Genomic DNA, 16,181 nt, shown 5'->3' on the forward strand with positions numbered 1-16,181 from the left:
ATATGGTTTTTATTCTTCAATTTGTTAATATGGTGTATCACATTGATTGATTTGCATATATTGAAGAATCCTTGCATCCCTGGGATAAATCCCACTTGATCATGGTGTATGATCCTTTTAATGTGTTGTTGGATTCTGTTTGTTAGTATTTTGTTGAAGACTTTTGCATTTATATTCATCCGTGACATTAGTCTGTAATTTTCTTTTTCTTGTAGTATCTTTGTCTGGTTTGGGTATCAGGGTGATGGTGGCCTCATAGAATGAGTTTGGGAGTGTTCTTTCCTCTGCAATTTTTTGGAAGAGTTTGAGAAGGATGGGTGTTAGCTCTTCTCTAAATGTTTGATAGAATTCACCTGTGAAGGAATCTGGCCCTGTACTTTTGTTTGTTGGAAGATTTTTAATCACAGTTTCAATTTCATTACTTGTGATTGGTCTGTTCAGATTTTCTGTTTCTTCCTGGTTCAGTCTTGGAAGGACATATCTTTCTAAGAATTTGACCATTTATTCCAGATTATCTATTTTATTGACATAGAGTTGCTTGTAGTAGTCTCTTAGGATTCTTTGTATTTCAGCAGTGTCTCTTGTAACTCCCAGTTTTTCATTTCTAATTTTATTGATCTGAGTCCTCTCCCTCTTTTTCTTGATAAGTCTGGCTAATGGTTTATCGATTTTGTTTATTTTCTCAAAGAACAAGCTTTTAGTTTTATTCATCTTTGTTATTGTTTTCTTTGTTTCTATTTCATTTATTTCTGCTCTGATCTTTATGAATTCTTTCCTTCTGCTAACATTGGATTTTGTTTCTTCTTCTTTCTCTAGTTCCTTTAGTTGTAAGGTTAGATTGTTTATTTGAGATTTTTCTTGTTTCTTGAGGTAGGCTTGTAGAGCTATAAACTTCCCTCTTAGAACTTCTTTTGCCACATCCCATAGGTTTTGGATCGTCGTGTTTTCATTGTCATTTGTCTCTAGGTATTTTTTTATTTCCTCTTTGATTTCTTCAGTGACCTCTTGCTTATTTAGTAACGTATGGTTTAGCCTCCATATGTTTGTGTTTTTTATGTTTTTTCCCCTGTAATTCATTTCTAATCTCATACCATTGTAGTCAGAAAAGATGCTTGATATGATTTCAATTTTCTTAAATTTACTGAGGCTTGATTTGTGACCCAAGATGTGATCTATCCTGGAGAATGTTCTGTGCGCACTTGAGAAGAAAGTGTAATCTGCTGTTTTTGGATGGAATGTCCTATAAACATCAATTAAATCTATATAGTCTATTGTGTCATTTAAAGCCTCTGTTTCCTTATTGATTTTCATTTTGGATGATCTATCCATTGGTGTAAGTGCGGTGTTAAAGTTCCCCACTATTCTTGTGTTACTGTCGATTTCCTCTTTTATAGATGTTAGCAGTTACATTATGTTTTGAGGTACTCCTATGTTGGGTGCCTATATATTTATAATTGTTATATTTTCTTCCTGGATTGATCACTTGATCATTATGTAGTTTCCTTCCTTGTCTCTTGTAACCATTTTTATTTTAAAATCTGTTTTATCTGATATGAGTATTGCTATTCCAGCATTCTTTTGATTTCCATTTGCATGGAATCTCTTTTTCCATCCCCTCACTTTCAGTCTGTATGTGTCCCTTGGTCTGAAGTAGGTCTCTTGTAGACAGCGTATATATGGGTCTTGTTTTTGTAGCCATTCAGCCAGTCTCTGTCTTTTGGTTGGAGCATTTAACCCATTCACGTTTAAGGTAATTATCGATATGTATGTTCCTATGACCACTTTCTTAATTGTTTTGGGTTTGTTTTTGTAGGTCCTTTTCTTCTCTTCTGTTTCCTACTTTGAGGAGTTCCTTTAGCATTTGTTGTGCAGCTGGTTTGGTGGTGCTGAATTCTCTTAGCTTTTGCTTGTCTGTAAAGTTTTTGATTTCTCCATTGAATCTGAATGAGATCCTTGCCAGGTATAGTAATCTTGGTTGTACTTTCTTCCCTTTCATCGCTTTAAGTATATCATGTCACTCCCTTCTGGCTTGTAGAGTTTCTGCTGGGAAATCAGCTGTTAACCTTATGGGAGTTCCCTTGTATGTTATTTGTCATTTTTCCCTTGCTGCTTTCAATAATTTTTCTTTGTCTTTAATTTTTGCCAGTTTGATTACTATGTGTCTTGGTGTGTTTCTCCTTGGGTTTATCCTGTATGGGACTCGCTGCACATCCTGGACTTGGGTGGCTATTTTCTTTCCCATAGTAGGGAAGTTTTTGACTATAATCTCTTCAAATATTTTCTTGGGTCCTTTCTCTCTCTCTTCTCCTGGGACCCCTATAATGCAAACGTTGTTACATTTAATTTTGTCCCAGAAGTCTCTTAGGCTGTCTTCATTTCTTTTCATTCTTTTTTCTTTATTTTGTTCTGTAGCAATGACTTCCACCATTCTGTCTTCCAGGTCACTTATCCGTTCTTCTGCCTCATTTATTCTGCTATTGATTCCTTCTAGTGTAGTTTTCATTTCAGTTATTGTATTGTTAATCTCTGTCTGTTTGTTCTTTAATTCTTCTAGGTCTTTTTAAAACATTTCTTACATCTTCTTGATCTTTGCCTCCATTCTTTTCCGAAGTCCTGGATCATCTTCATTATCATTACTCTGAATTCTTTTTCTGGAAGGTTGCCTATCTCCACTTCATTTAGTTGTTTTTCTGAGGTTTTATCTTGTTCCTTCATCTGGTACATAGCCCTCTGCCTTTTCATCTTGTCTGTCTTTCTGTGAATGTGGTTTTTGTTCCACAGGCTGCAGGATTGTTCTTCTTGCTTCTGCTGTCTGCCCTCTTGTGGATGAGGTTAACTAAGAGGCTTGTTGTGAGGGACTGGTGGTGGGTAGAGCTGACTGTTGCTCTGGTGGGCAGAGGTCAGTAAAACTTTAATCCACTTGACTGTTGATGGGTGGGGCTGGGTTCCCTCCCTGTTGGTTGTTTGGCCTGAGGGAACCCAACACTTGAGCCTACCTGGGCTCTTTTTTGGGGCTAATGGCAGACTCTGGGAGAGCTCACACCAGGGAGTACTACCCAGAACTTCTGCTGCCAGTGTCCTTGTCCCCATGGTGAACCGCAGCGCTCCCCCCCCACCAACCTCTGCAGGAGACCCCCCAACACTAGGAGGTAGGTCTGGTTCAGTCTCCCCTGGGGTCCCTGCTCCTTCCCCTGGGTCCCAGTGAGCACACTACTTTGTGTGTGCCCTCCAAGAGTGGGGTCTCTCTTTCCTCCAGTCCTGTCAATGGCATGCAATCAATTTTCACTTGGCTTCAAAGTCTGATTCTCTAGGATTTCCTCTTCCCATTGCCGGACCCCCAGGTTGGGAAGCCTGACCTGGGGCTCAGAACCTTCACTCCAGTAGGTGGACTTCTATGGTATAAGTGTTCACCAGTCTGTGACTCATCCACCCAGCAGTTATGGGATTTGATTTTACTGTGATTGCACCCCTCCTACCGTCTCATTGTGGCTTCTCCTTTGTCTTTGGATGTGGGGTATCTTTTTTGGTGAGTTCCAGTGTCTTCCTGTCGATGATTGTCCAGCAACTAGTTGTGATTCTGGTGTTCTCGCAAGAGGGAGTGAGAGCACATCCTTCTACTCCACCATCTTGGTTTCTCCCTCTCCTGTGATTTTAGAATCATGGATATAATTGTCTACTTGATATCTCCATCTGGGTATTTAATCTAAAAATTAAAATTATGGCAATCAAATATTTTATTTTCTCCCCAAATCAATTTTCTCCCTATTTTCTCCTGATGTCATAAAATGACTCTAACAATCACACAATTGCTTGAGAAAACTCTTGAGTCATTCTTGATATTCCTCCCCTGTCCATCAAATCCTTCATCAATTTCTATCATTTCCAACCTAAAACGTACCCTGAATCTGGTCACTTTTCACCTATAGACCTATATAATGTCAATATCTTGGTTTATAACATCATCATCTGTTCCTTGGTTATTGTAATAATTTGCTAGCCATTGTAATTGTTTTTGCACTTGCCTCCAAAAAATGTATTCTTTCCAGAGAAACCAGACTTTTTCTACGAAAGTCTACTAGATCACATAAGCCTTCGTTGAAAACCACTCTGATGGATTCATATTGCTTTTAAAATAAAGTACAAATTATTTATCATGGTCAGAAAACTTTACATAAACTGGCCCATCCACCTCTACTTCTACATCAGAGATCATTGTTGGCTTCAATCCCTAATCTCTAACCATCTTTCTCTTCCTCAAAACAAATTAACAGTATTCCTGTCTCAGGATCTTTGTCCTTGATCTTTTATCTGCTTAGAATTACTTTCTCCAAGTTTTTGCACAAAAGCTTCTTTAATCATTCAGGTTTCAGTTCAATGGTGCTTCTTCAGAGTGATTTTTGTAACCCCACCATTATTTCTCCCATTCTCTCAAATAAGTTACTCTCATTGAAATACCCTTCTTTGTATTTATACCACTTATTATATGCTGATTGCCCATTAGATCTATTGGAAGCTCTAGAAGATCAGGAGTTATGTCTGTTTTTTGTTCACTGATATGTAAAATAAGATTTAGCATATAGTGGGCATGCATCAAATAATTGTTCTATTAATGAATTAATCTATGAAACAAAATCTGTACCATTACAGAGGTATAAAAACAAGACAAATGCAAATATGGTGAAAAGTGCCATGAGACCTAAACACTCATACCTTAAAGTATACATCTGATCCTTGTTGGCCACACACTACCAATATTGGGTCATCATCTACAGGATTTATATGATATATAAAACAGATGCACTCCTAGGAATTCTTGCTGATCTTGGTCATGAAACTCAAAATTCAGATACGATTCCTATCATGCCCAGTGTGACCCAGACATATAGGCTAGGCCCTGGGATTGATGCCAAAAGATGCAAATATTCTGTGAATGTAGGCAGGCATTGAAAGAATATACTCTCCTTCAAGCTTCTTCAGATTAGACACAAATATTAATGGTACTGCCACAGAGAATATAAACCTTATAGCAATAGAAGAGTAATAAATGTTGGAGACCTTTAAAAAATTCTGTTTTGAGACATAGTATGGGAATCAGGAGAGGATGGTGTTGATGAGACTAATAAATGAAGATTCCAAGAAGGAAGTGTTCAGATATGTCAGATGCTCCACCCGTACTAAAAAGGAAAAGAAAAAAAAAAAGACCCATTCTTTCCCAAAACATCATGCTGTGTGATTGACCACCTCAAAGTCAGTGTGCATAATACTTCTTTCTGAATTTTTGGCAACCAGAACAATGTCTGGCATAAAATAAACAATTGGAGAGGACAAGCATCAGTGAATTTCAGTCCGAGATAATTATATGATTATGATATCCCTCTGTGCAGTTTGTCCAGAGTGCTGATTTGGAAGCATATCTGTGATCAACCTTAAACAGAACATTTTTTTCAGGGAAGTCTTTTCTTATGTTCTCCAATTCAAACTGTCCTACGTGTTCAGGCCCCCCCCCCCTTTTTTTTTCTGTCTTTTGGAAATGATTCCCTATGTGATTACTTGCTGACTTTTTTCAGAGTAGGTAGAGTAATGAACAACAGTCCTTGCTTACCCTAAAAACACAGAGGAAGAGAGTTAGGTCTAAAAGTCAGTATCTTTATAATTACATTGAATAAATACATCTCTGTATTCTAAGACAATCCAGATTTTTGTTTGTACTTCAGCATAATTATTTAGTGACACCCACACAGGACCTGCTTTAAAAAATACATTATACTGTCACTCTGATAGCTAATGCCTCTAATGATCCCATCCGGAAACCAGCAGGGGGCAGAAGCAGGCCATGAATTTTTCCCTTTCTTCAAAGATGCTTAAAGCAGGTTTGTTTCAGAATTGAATAAATGTAAGTGAGGCCAGGCCTTTAACGGTTTTGGAATAACTGAAAAGATGAGAAACTTCTACAAGCCTAGTCCACGGAGCTAGAAGTTCAGGGGTTCTAAATATGTTTGCATCAAAGAGAGCTTATTCACGGCAAACCCAGAATGGTTTTAAAATCCCAGTTTACATGAGTGGTTATAACTATTCATTTTTGAATGCTCTCCTTTATTCTATATTATTTGTATATTTATTTATTATTTTAATTATTATAAATTGTATATCAATAAATAGTATTCTCATGATTAAAATATTGGAAAATGATTATCCATTATTTAGAAGAATGATAAAAAATTATGTTGCATGGTGCATATAACTGGAGCCATCTGGGTGTCTGAGAAGTTCCCATCAGGATTTGTATGATTTGATTAGCTTATGACATAAATGAACTTCTATGCTCTTATTATCTGTTCTTGAAAATACTCAGCAACAGCAAAATATAAAAGAGAGCATTTGATGATCTATGTATCAGTCAACTGATTCACATTTTTATATTGATTATTGATGTCTTCATCTCTTTGTTTTTGTTTTGTTTTATCTCAACTGGACTGTTTGAAGACCCCTTTCTATCATCAAAACTTTTTCACCTTTGATTTGACCTCATAAAACCTTTGACTTAAAAATGAGAGATTTTTCTTTACCTTGTGAATTCCAGATGTACCTATCAATTCAACTTTCTTCTAGACCTGGATGTTGCTAGCATGGTTGCCTTGTTGTTAAGGTCCATTAAAAATGAGGCTCCAAAATTCCCTACTGTTCAATACCACCATCTCAGCCTGAGAGCTTTGGCATTTAGGAAAACATGTTAAATGAGTCAACTCACACTTGGTAAATTCTCATCTGGCATATATTTTTGTTAAAAGTCAAAATAGGGAACTTCCGTTGAGATTTTTTTTTCATTTCTCTGCTAAATTTAAAGACTCTATATTTACATACTAAATTATTATATTTTACTGTGATCTATTTCTTAGCTTTCAATTTTTTCCACTGACTTGCACGTTAATAATATTATTTTAATATGCATTAAGAATGGAGAAAATTAAGACATTTTCAGATAAACCAAAACTAACAAAAATATTTCCAACAAATAAAAATAATATTAAGCACGTTCAGGAAAAAGGAAAATGATTTTAAGGGGAAGGTTAGAAATAAAAATATATGTTAAGCAAATATGTAAATAATTACAAATATTTCTTCACTGTTTAAAGTAATAATAATAGAAAATTTAGGGGATAAAACTACAAAATATTTAAAATATACAACAAAAAGGATAGATTGGAAAGGGGAAAAATGGAGATAAATTGTTCTAAGTCCATTGCATTATCTTGGAAAAGAGTAAAATAACAAATGGATGTTTGTGTCTGGGAAATTAAGGATGTAATTGTAATCATTGAGATGTACTTATTTTTGTTTTATTTGTGTAATATATTTTATAAAAATTGTCAAAACACTCCAAAATGGCACAAAACAAAATCTATATAAAGGGAAACACATGCTATCTTAATGGGTAGCACAACTCAAGATTTCTATTCTCCCCAAATGTGTCTCTAAATCCAAGGTAATCTCATTCAGATAACAAGATAATTGATCAAAGAAACTCTCATTCAGAATACAGATTCAGATAGCCTAATCCAGCAGAGGGCAGACAGCAGAAGCAAGAAGACCTACAATCCTGCAGCCAATGGAACAAAAACCACATTCACAGAAAGATAGACAAGATGAAAAGACAGAGGGCTATGTACCAGATGAAGGAACAAGATAAAACCCCAGAAAAACAACTAAATGAAGTGGAGATAGGCAACCTTCCAGAAAAAGAATTCAGAATAATGAGAGTAAAGATGATCCAGGACCTCAGAAAAAGAATGGAGGCAAAGATTGAGAAGATGCAAGAAATGTTTAACAAAGAACTAGAAGAATTAAAGAACAAACAGAGATGAACAATACAATAACTGAAATGAAAACTGCACTAGAAGGAATCAATAGCAGAATAAATGAGGCAGAAGAACGGATAAGTGACCTGGAAGACAGAATGGTGGAATTCATTGCTGCAGAACAAAATAAAGAAAAAAGAATGAAAACAAATGAAGACAGCCAAGAGACCTCTGGGACAAAATTAAATGCAAAAACGTTCGCATTATAGGGGTCCCAGAAGGAGAAGAGAGAGAGAAAGGACCCAAGAAAATATTTGAAGAGATTAGTCAAAAACTTCCCTACCATGGGAAAGGAAATAGCCACCCAAGTCCAGGATGCGCAGTGAGTCCCATACAGGATAAACCCAAAGAGAAACACACCAAGACACATAGTAATCAAACTGGCAAAAATTAAAGACAACGAAAAATTATTGAAAGCAGCAAGGGAAAAATGACAAATAACATATAAGGGAACTCCCATAAGGTTAGCAGCTGATTTCAGAGCAGAAACTCTACAAGCCAGAAGGGAGTGGCATGATATACTTAAAGTGATGAAAGGGAAGAACTTACAACCAAGATTACTATACCTGGCAAGGATCTTATTCAGATTCAATGGAGAAATCAAAAACTTTACAGACAAGCAAAAGCTAAGAGAATTCAGTACCACCAAACCAGCTGCACAACAAATGCTAGAGGAACTTCTCAAAGTGGGAAACTGAAGAGAAGAAAATGACCTACAAAAACAAACCGAAAATAATTAAGAAAATGGTCATAGGAACATACATATCGATAATTACCTTAAACATGAATGGATTAAATGCTCCGACCAAAAGACAGAGACTGGCTGAATGGCTACAAAAAAAGACCCATATATATGCTGTCTACAAGAGGCCCACTTCAGACCAAGGGATACATACAGACTGAAAATGAGGGGATGGAAAAAGATATTCCATGCAAATGGAAACCAAAAGAACACTGGAATAGCAATACTCATATCAGATAAAACAGGTTTTAAAATAAAGACTGTTACAAGAGACAAGGAAGGAAACTACATAATGATCAAGGGATCAATCCAAGAGGAAGATGTAACAATTATAAATATATAGGCACCCAACATAGGAGCACCTCAATACATAAGGCAACTGCTAAGAGCTGTAAAAGAGGAAATCAACAGTAACACAATAATAGTGGGGAACTTTAACACCGCACTTACACCAATGGATAGGTCATCCAAAATAAAAATCAGTAAGTAAACAGAATCTTTAAATGACACAATAGACCAGATAGATTTAAATGATATTTATAGGACAAATCCATCCCAAAACAGCAGATTACACTTTCTTCTCAAGTGCGCACAGAACATTCTCCAGGATAGATCACATCTTGGGTCACAAATCAAGCCTCAGTAAATTTAAGAAAATTGAAATCATATCAAGCATCTTTTCTGACTACAACGCTATGAGATTAGAAATGAATTACAGGGGAAAAAACGTAAAAAACACAAACATATGGAGGCTAAACAATACGTTATTAAATAAGCAAAAGGTCACTGAAGAAATCAAAGAGGAAATTAAAAAAATACCTAGAGACAAATGACAATGAAAACATGACGATCCAAAACCTATGGGATGTGGCAAAAGCAGTTCTAAGAGAGAAGTTTATAGCTATAGAAGCTTACCTCAAGAAACAAGAAAAATCTCAAATAAACACTCTAACCTTACAGCTAAAGGAACTAGAGAAAGAAGAAGAAACAAAACCCAAAGATAGCAGAAGGAAAGAATTCATAAAGATCAGAGCAGAAATAAATGAAATAGAAAGAAAGAAAACAATAGCAAAGATCAATAAAACTAAAAACTGGCTTTTTGAGAAGATAAACAAAATTGATAAAACATTAGCCAGACTTATCAAGAAAAAGAGGGAGAGGACTCAAATCAATAAAATTAGAAATGAAATAGTGGAAGTTACAACAGACACTGCAGAAATACAATGCATTCTAAGAGACTATTGCAAGCAACTCTATGGCAATAAAATCGATAACCTGGAAGAAATGGACAAATTCTTAGAAAAGTATGCCCTGCCAAGACTGAACCAGGAAGAAACAGAAAATCTGAACAGACCAATCACAAGTAATGAAATTAAAACTGTGATTAAAAATTTCCCAACAAACAAAAGTCCACTACTAGATTGCTTCACAGGTGAATTCTATCAAACATTTAGAGAAGAGCTAACAGCCATCCTTCTCAACCTCTTCCAAAAAATTGCAGGGGAAGGAACACTCCCAAACTCATTCTATGAGGCCACCATCACCCTGATACCCAAACCAGACAAAGATATTACAAAAAAAAGAAAAATACAGACCAATATCACTGATACATATAAAAGCAAAAATCCTCAACAAAATACTAGCAAACACAATCCAGCAACACATTAAAAGGATCATACACCATGATCAAGTAGGGTTTATCCCAGGGATGCAAGGATTCTTCAATATACGCAAATCAATCAATGTGATACACCATATTAACAAATTGAAGAATAAAAACCATATGATCATCTCAATAGATGCAGAAAAAACTATCGACAAAATTCAACACCCATTTATGATAAAAACTCTCCAGAAAGTGGGCATAGAGGAAACCTACCTCAACATAATAAACGCCATATGTGACAAACCCGCAGCAAACATCATTCTCAATGGTGAAAAACTGAAAGCACTTCCTCTAAGATCAGGAACAAGATAAGGTTGTTCACTCACACCACTATTATTCAACATATTTTTGGAAGTCCTAGCCATGGCAATCAGAGAAGAAAAAGAAATAAAAGAATACAAATTGGAAAAGAAGAAATAAAACTGTCACTGTTTGCAGGTGACATGATACTATACATAGAGAATCCTAAAGATGCCACCAGAAAACTACTAGAGCTAATCAATGAATTTGGTAAAGTAGCAGGATACAAAACTAATGCACAGAAATCTCTTGCATTCCTGTACACTAATGATGAAAAATCTGAAAGAGAAATTAAGGAAACACTCCCATTTACCATTGCTACAAAAAGAATAAAATACCTAGGAATAAACCTACCTCAAGAGACAAAAGACCTGTCTGCAGAAAACTATAAGACACTGATGAAAGAAATTAAACATGATACCAACAGATAGAGAGATATGCCATGTTCTTGGGTTGGAAGAATCAATATTGTGAAAATGATTGTACTACCCAATGCTATCTACAGGTTGAATGCAATCCTTATCAAATTACCATGGCATTTTTTATGGAAGAAAAAATCTTAAAATTTCTATGAAGACACAAAAGACCCCAAATAGCCAAAGCAGTATTGAGGAGAAAAAACGGAGCTGGAGGAATCAGATACCCTGACTTCAGATTATACAACAAAGCTACAGTCATCAAGACAATATGGTATTGGCATGAAAACAGAAACATAGGTCAATGGAACAAGATAGAAAGCCCAGAGATAAACCCACGCACCCATGGTCAACTAATCTATTACAAAGGAGGCAAGGATATACAATGGAGAAAAGACAGTCTCTTCAATAAGTGGTGCTGGGGATACTGGACAGCTACATGTACAAACATGAAATTAGAACACTCCCTAACACCATACACAAAAATAAACTCAAAATGGACTACAGACCTAAATGTAAGACCGGACACTATAAAACTCTGAGAGGAAAACATAGGAAGAACAGTCTTTGACATAAATCACGGCAAGATCTTTTTTGATCCACCTCCTAGAGTAATGGAAATAAAAGCAAAAATAAACAAATGGGGCCTAATGAAACTTCAAAGCTTTTGCACAGCAAAGGAAACCATAAACAAGACGAAAAGACAACCCTCAGAATGGGAGAAAATAGTTGCAAATGAATCAACTGACAAAGGATTAATCTCCAAAATATATAAACAGCTCATGCAGGTCAATGTTAAAGAAACAAACAACCCAATCCAAAAATGGGCAGAAGACCTAAATTGACATTTCTCCAAAGAAAACATACAGATGGCCAAGAAGCACATGAAAAGCTGCTCAGCATCACTAATCATTAGAGAAACGCAAATCAAAATTCCAATGAGGTACCACCGCACACCAGTTAGAATGGGCATCATCAGAGAATCTACAAACAGCAAATGCTGGAGAGGGTGCGGAGAAAAGGGAACCTTCTTGCACTTTTGGTGGGAGTGTAAATTGATACAGCCACTATGGAGAGTATGGAGGTTCCTTAAAAAACTAAAAATAGTATTATCATATGATCCAGCAATCCCACTACTGGGCATATACCCAGAGAATACCATAATTCAAAAAGACACATGCACCCCAATATTCATTGCAGCACTATTTATAGTAGCCAGGTCATGGAATCAACCTAAATGCCCATCAACAGACGAATGGATAAAGAAGATGTGGTACATATATACAATGGAATATTATTCAGCCATAAAAAGGAATGAAATTGGGTCGTTTGTTGAGACATGGATGGATCTAGAGACTGTCATACAGAGTGAAGTAAGTCAGAAAGAGAAAAACAAATATCATATATTAACGCATATATGTGGAACCTAGAAAAATGGTACAGATGAACTGGTTTGCAGTGCAGAAATTGGGACACAGATGTAGAGAACAAATGTATGGATACCAAAGGGGGAAAGCTGCGGGGGAGGAGGGGCGTCGTGGTGGTGTGATGAATTGGGCGATTGGGATTGACATGTATACACTGATGTGTATGAAATTGATGACACTGATGTGTATGAAATTGATGAACCAAAACGTCTAAAACAATTTTGAAAAGGAAGAAGAAGATGTGGTAGTGATATGTGTGGAGACTTAATTTATGCAATAACAAGACTTTTAAAATAAAACTTGTGTAATGTTGGCATGGGAGTGGGCAAGTACTGTATGTCAATGTAACAGTTCAGAGTGCTCAAGAAATGACCCACATATAATGAGAACTTGGTGTTATTATAAATTGGCAGTATATTGATTAATCAATATATTGTGCTAGATAATTTTGTATGAAAACAGTCAACTTAATTCTATTTCTAGGTCTCTTCTTGGAGTTTCAGACTCATACTCAAACAATGTATCCCAAACTGAACTGATTGTAACTTGTCAAACTATTCCTTTTGTATTCTGTGTATCACTAGCAAAGAAATTTGAGAGCCAGTATTTATTCTTCTGCCTCCTAAATTTATCTCGCACATCCAAGCAATAAAATATTTTGTAGAGTTTAAAATAAAAAAATACAGATTCATTCTAAATGTATGTGAATGAGTAATTTAGAAAGAACACATTAGATATTTAGACATACTCTAGAACATATTTAAAAATAAAGATTTTTAAAATATGATACTAATGGAAGAGTCAACAAACAGAATAATGGAACATATGAAAGTTCAGAAATAGATCCATGTACCTCTGGGGCCCTGAGCAGTGACAAAGGTGACATCACAAAGCAAAAGAATAAATTGATTAGTAGATGATATTTGGGAAAAACTTTCACTACTTGAAGAAAACTGAAGCGATATTCCTGTCACCCTCTATATGCAAATCAGAATTTCAAGTAGAGCATAAACCTAAAAGTTAAAGTAAATTGACAACAAAATATTAAGGAAAAAATCTTTGTATTTAAATATTAGGGAAAGAAATTTTAACCCTGATATCCAGGTACAAATAATGAAAGGAAAATTAATCACTTCAGGTCAATGAATGACACCACAGACAGAATTAATATAGAGATGACAATCTAGAAAAGCATTTTTAACATTTAAAACCAATTAAAAGAATTCTTAAATTTTATCCAAAAATAAGACAATAATAAAAAGTTGAACAAATTCTATGAATAGAATTTCACAAAGACTGAATTGACAAGAGAATTAATGATCCTTAAATAAAGTAGTAATTAGGTAAATTCTAATTTTAGAAAGATGTGATATCACTTTTCACTCCTAATAATATCACATTAGAAGGTTGAATAAAATCAAATGTTGGACAGGAAATTCTAATAGGAATATAAACAGTATACACAACTTTTGAAAGCAGTTTGCTAATGTTAACAAATTAGCAGACTTTATTTTATATAAAGCAACACCACCCATGTTTATATTACACAGGCTATTTGGTTTCGTATAAAAGAGCACATTGGAAGATATTGATTTTATTGGTGTTCGTGTTGGTGGAAATGGAGACCATCTCACTGTTCATTATAAGGGGAAGGTTAAATAAACATAATAAATGGATATTATTTTTGCAGCTGTAAGAACCAATCAACTGTATTTTATTTTTTCTTTTCTAAACATCTTTATTGGAGTATAATTGCTTTACAATGGTGTGTTAGTTTCTGCTTTATAACATAGTGAATCAGTTATACATATACATATATCCCCATATCTCTTCTCTTTTGCATCTCCCTCCCTGCCAGCCTCCCTATCCCACCCATCTAGGTGGTCACAAAGCACCGAGCTGATCTCCCTGTGCTATGCAGCTGCTTCTCACTAGCTATCTGTTTTACATTTGGTAGTGCATATATGCCATTCTCTAACTTTGTCCCAGCTTATCCTTCCCTCTCCCCGAGTCCTCAAATCCATTCTCTAGTAGGTCTGCGTCTTTATTCCAGTCCTGCCCCTAGGTTCTTCATGACCACTTTTTGTTTTTTTTTTAGATTCCATGTATATGTGTTAACATACGGTATTTGTTTTTCTCTTTCTGACTTACTTCACTCTGTATGACAGACTCTAGGTCCATCCACCTCAGTACAAATAACTCAATTTCGTTTCATTTTATGGTTGAGTAATAGTCCATGAGATATATGTGCCACCTCTTCTTTATCCATTCATCTGTCGATGGACACTTAGGTCGCTTCCATGTCCTGGCTATTGTAAATAGAACTGCAATGAACATTTTGGTATATGACTCTTTTTGAATTATGGTTTTCTCAGGGTATATGCCCAGTAGTGGGATTGCTGGCTCATATGGTAGTTCTATTTTTAGTGTTTTAAGGAACCTCCATACTGTTCTCCATAGTAGCTGTATCAATTTACATTCCCACCAACAGTGCAAGAGGGTTCCCTTTTCTCCACACCCTCTCCAGCATTTATTGTTTGTAGATTTTTTGATGATGGCCATTCTGACTGGTGTGAGGTGATGTCTCATTGTAGTTTTGATTTGCATTTCTCTATTGATTAATGGTGTTGATCGTTCTTTCTTGTGTTTGTTGGCAATCTGTATATCTTCCTTGGAGAAACGTCTATTTAGTTCTTCTTCCCATTTTTGAATTGGGATTTTTTTTTTTTTGATATTGAGCTGCATGAGCTGCTTATAAATTTTGGAGATTAATCCTTTGTCAGGATTAAAATTTGAAAATATTTTATCCCATTCTGAGGGTTGTCTTTTCATCTTTTTTATGATTTCTATTGTTGTGCAAAAGTTTTTAAGTTTCATTAGGTCCCATTTGTTTATTTTTGGTTTTATTTCCATTTCTCTAGGAGGTGGATCAAAAAAGATCTTCCTGTGATTTGTGTAATAGAGTGTTCTTCCTATGTTTTCCTCTAAGAGTTTTATGGTGTCCGGCCTTACATTTAGGTCTTTAATCCATTTTGAGTTTATTTTTGTGTATGGTGTTAGGAAGTGTTCTAATTTCATTCTTTTACATGTAGCTGTCCAGTTTTCCCAGCACCACTTATTGAAGAGGCTTTCTTTTCTCTATTGTATATTCTTGCCTCCTTTGTCAAAGATAAGGTGACCATATGTTTGTGAGTTTATCTCTGGACTTTCTATCCTGTTCCATTTATCTATATTTCTGTTTTTGTGCCAGTAGCATACTCTCTTGATGACTGTAGCTTTGTAGTATAGTCTGAAGTCAGGGAGCCTGATTCCTCCAGCTCTGTTTTTCTTTCTCAAGATTGCTTTGGCTATTCGGGGTCTTTTGTGTTTCCATACAAATTGTGAACAATTTTTTTCTAGTTCTGTGAAAAATGCCAGCAGTAATTTGATAGGGGTTGCACTGAATATGTAGATTGTTTGGAGTAGTAGAGTCATTTTCACAATGTTGATTCCTCCAATTCAAGAACATGGTATATCTCTCCATCTGTTTGTATTATCTTTAATTTCTTTCATCAGTGTCTTATAGTTTTCTGCAGACAGATTTTTTTGTCTCCTTAGGTAGACTTATTCCTAGGTATTTTATTCTTTTTGTTGCAATGGTAAATGGGAGTGTTTCCTTAATTTCACTTTCAGATTTTTTATTATTACTGTATAGGAATGCAAGAGATTTCTGTGCATTAATTTTGTATCCTGCTACTTTACCAAATTCATTGATTAGTTCTAGTAGTTTTCTGG

The sequence above is a fragment of the Phocoena sinus genome, chromosome 8 (assembly GCF_008692025.1).
Source record: "Phocoena sinus isolate mPhoSin1 chromosome 8, mPhoSin1.pri, whole genome shotgun sequence".
Lineage (NCBI taxonomy): Eukaryota > Metazoa > Chordata > Mammalia > Artiodactyla > Phocoenidae > Phocoena > Phocoena sinus.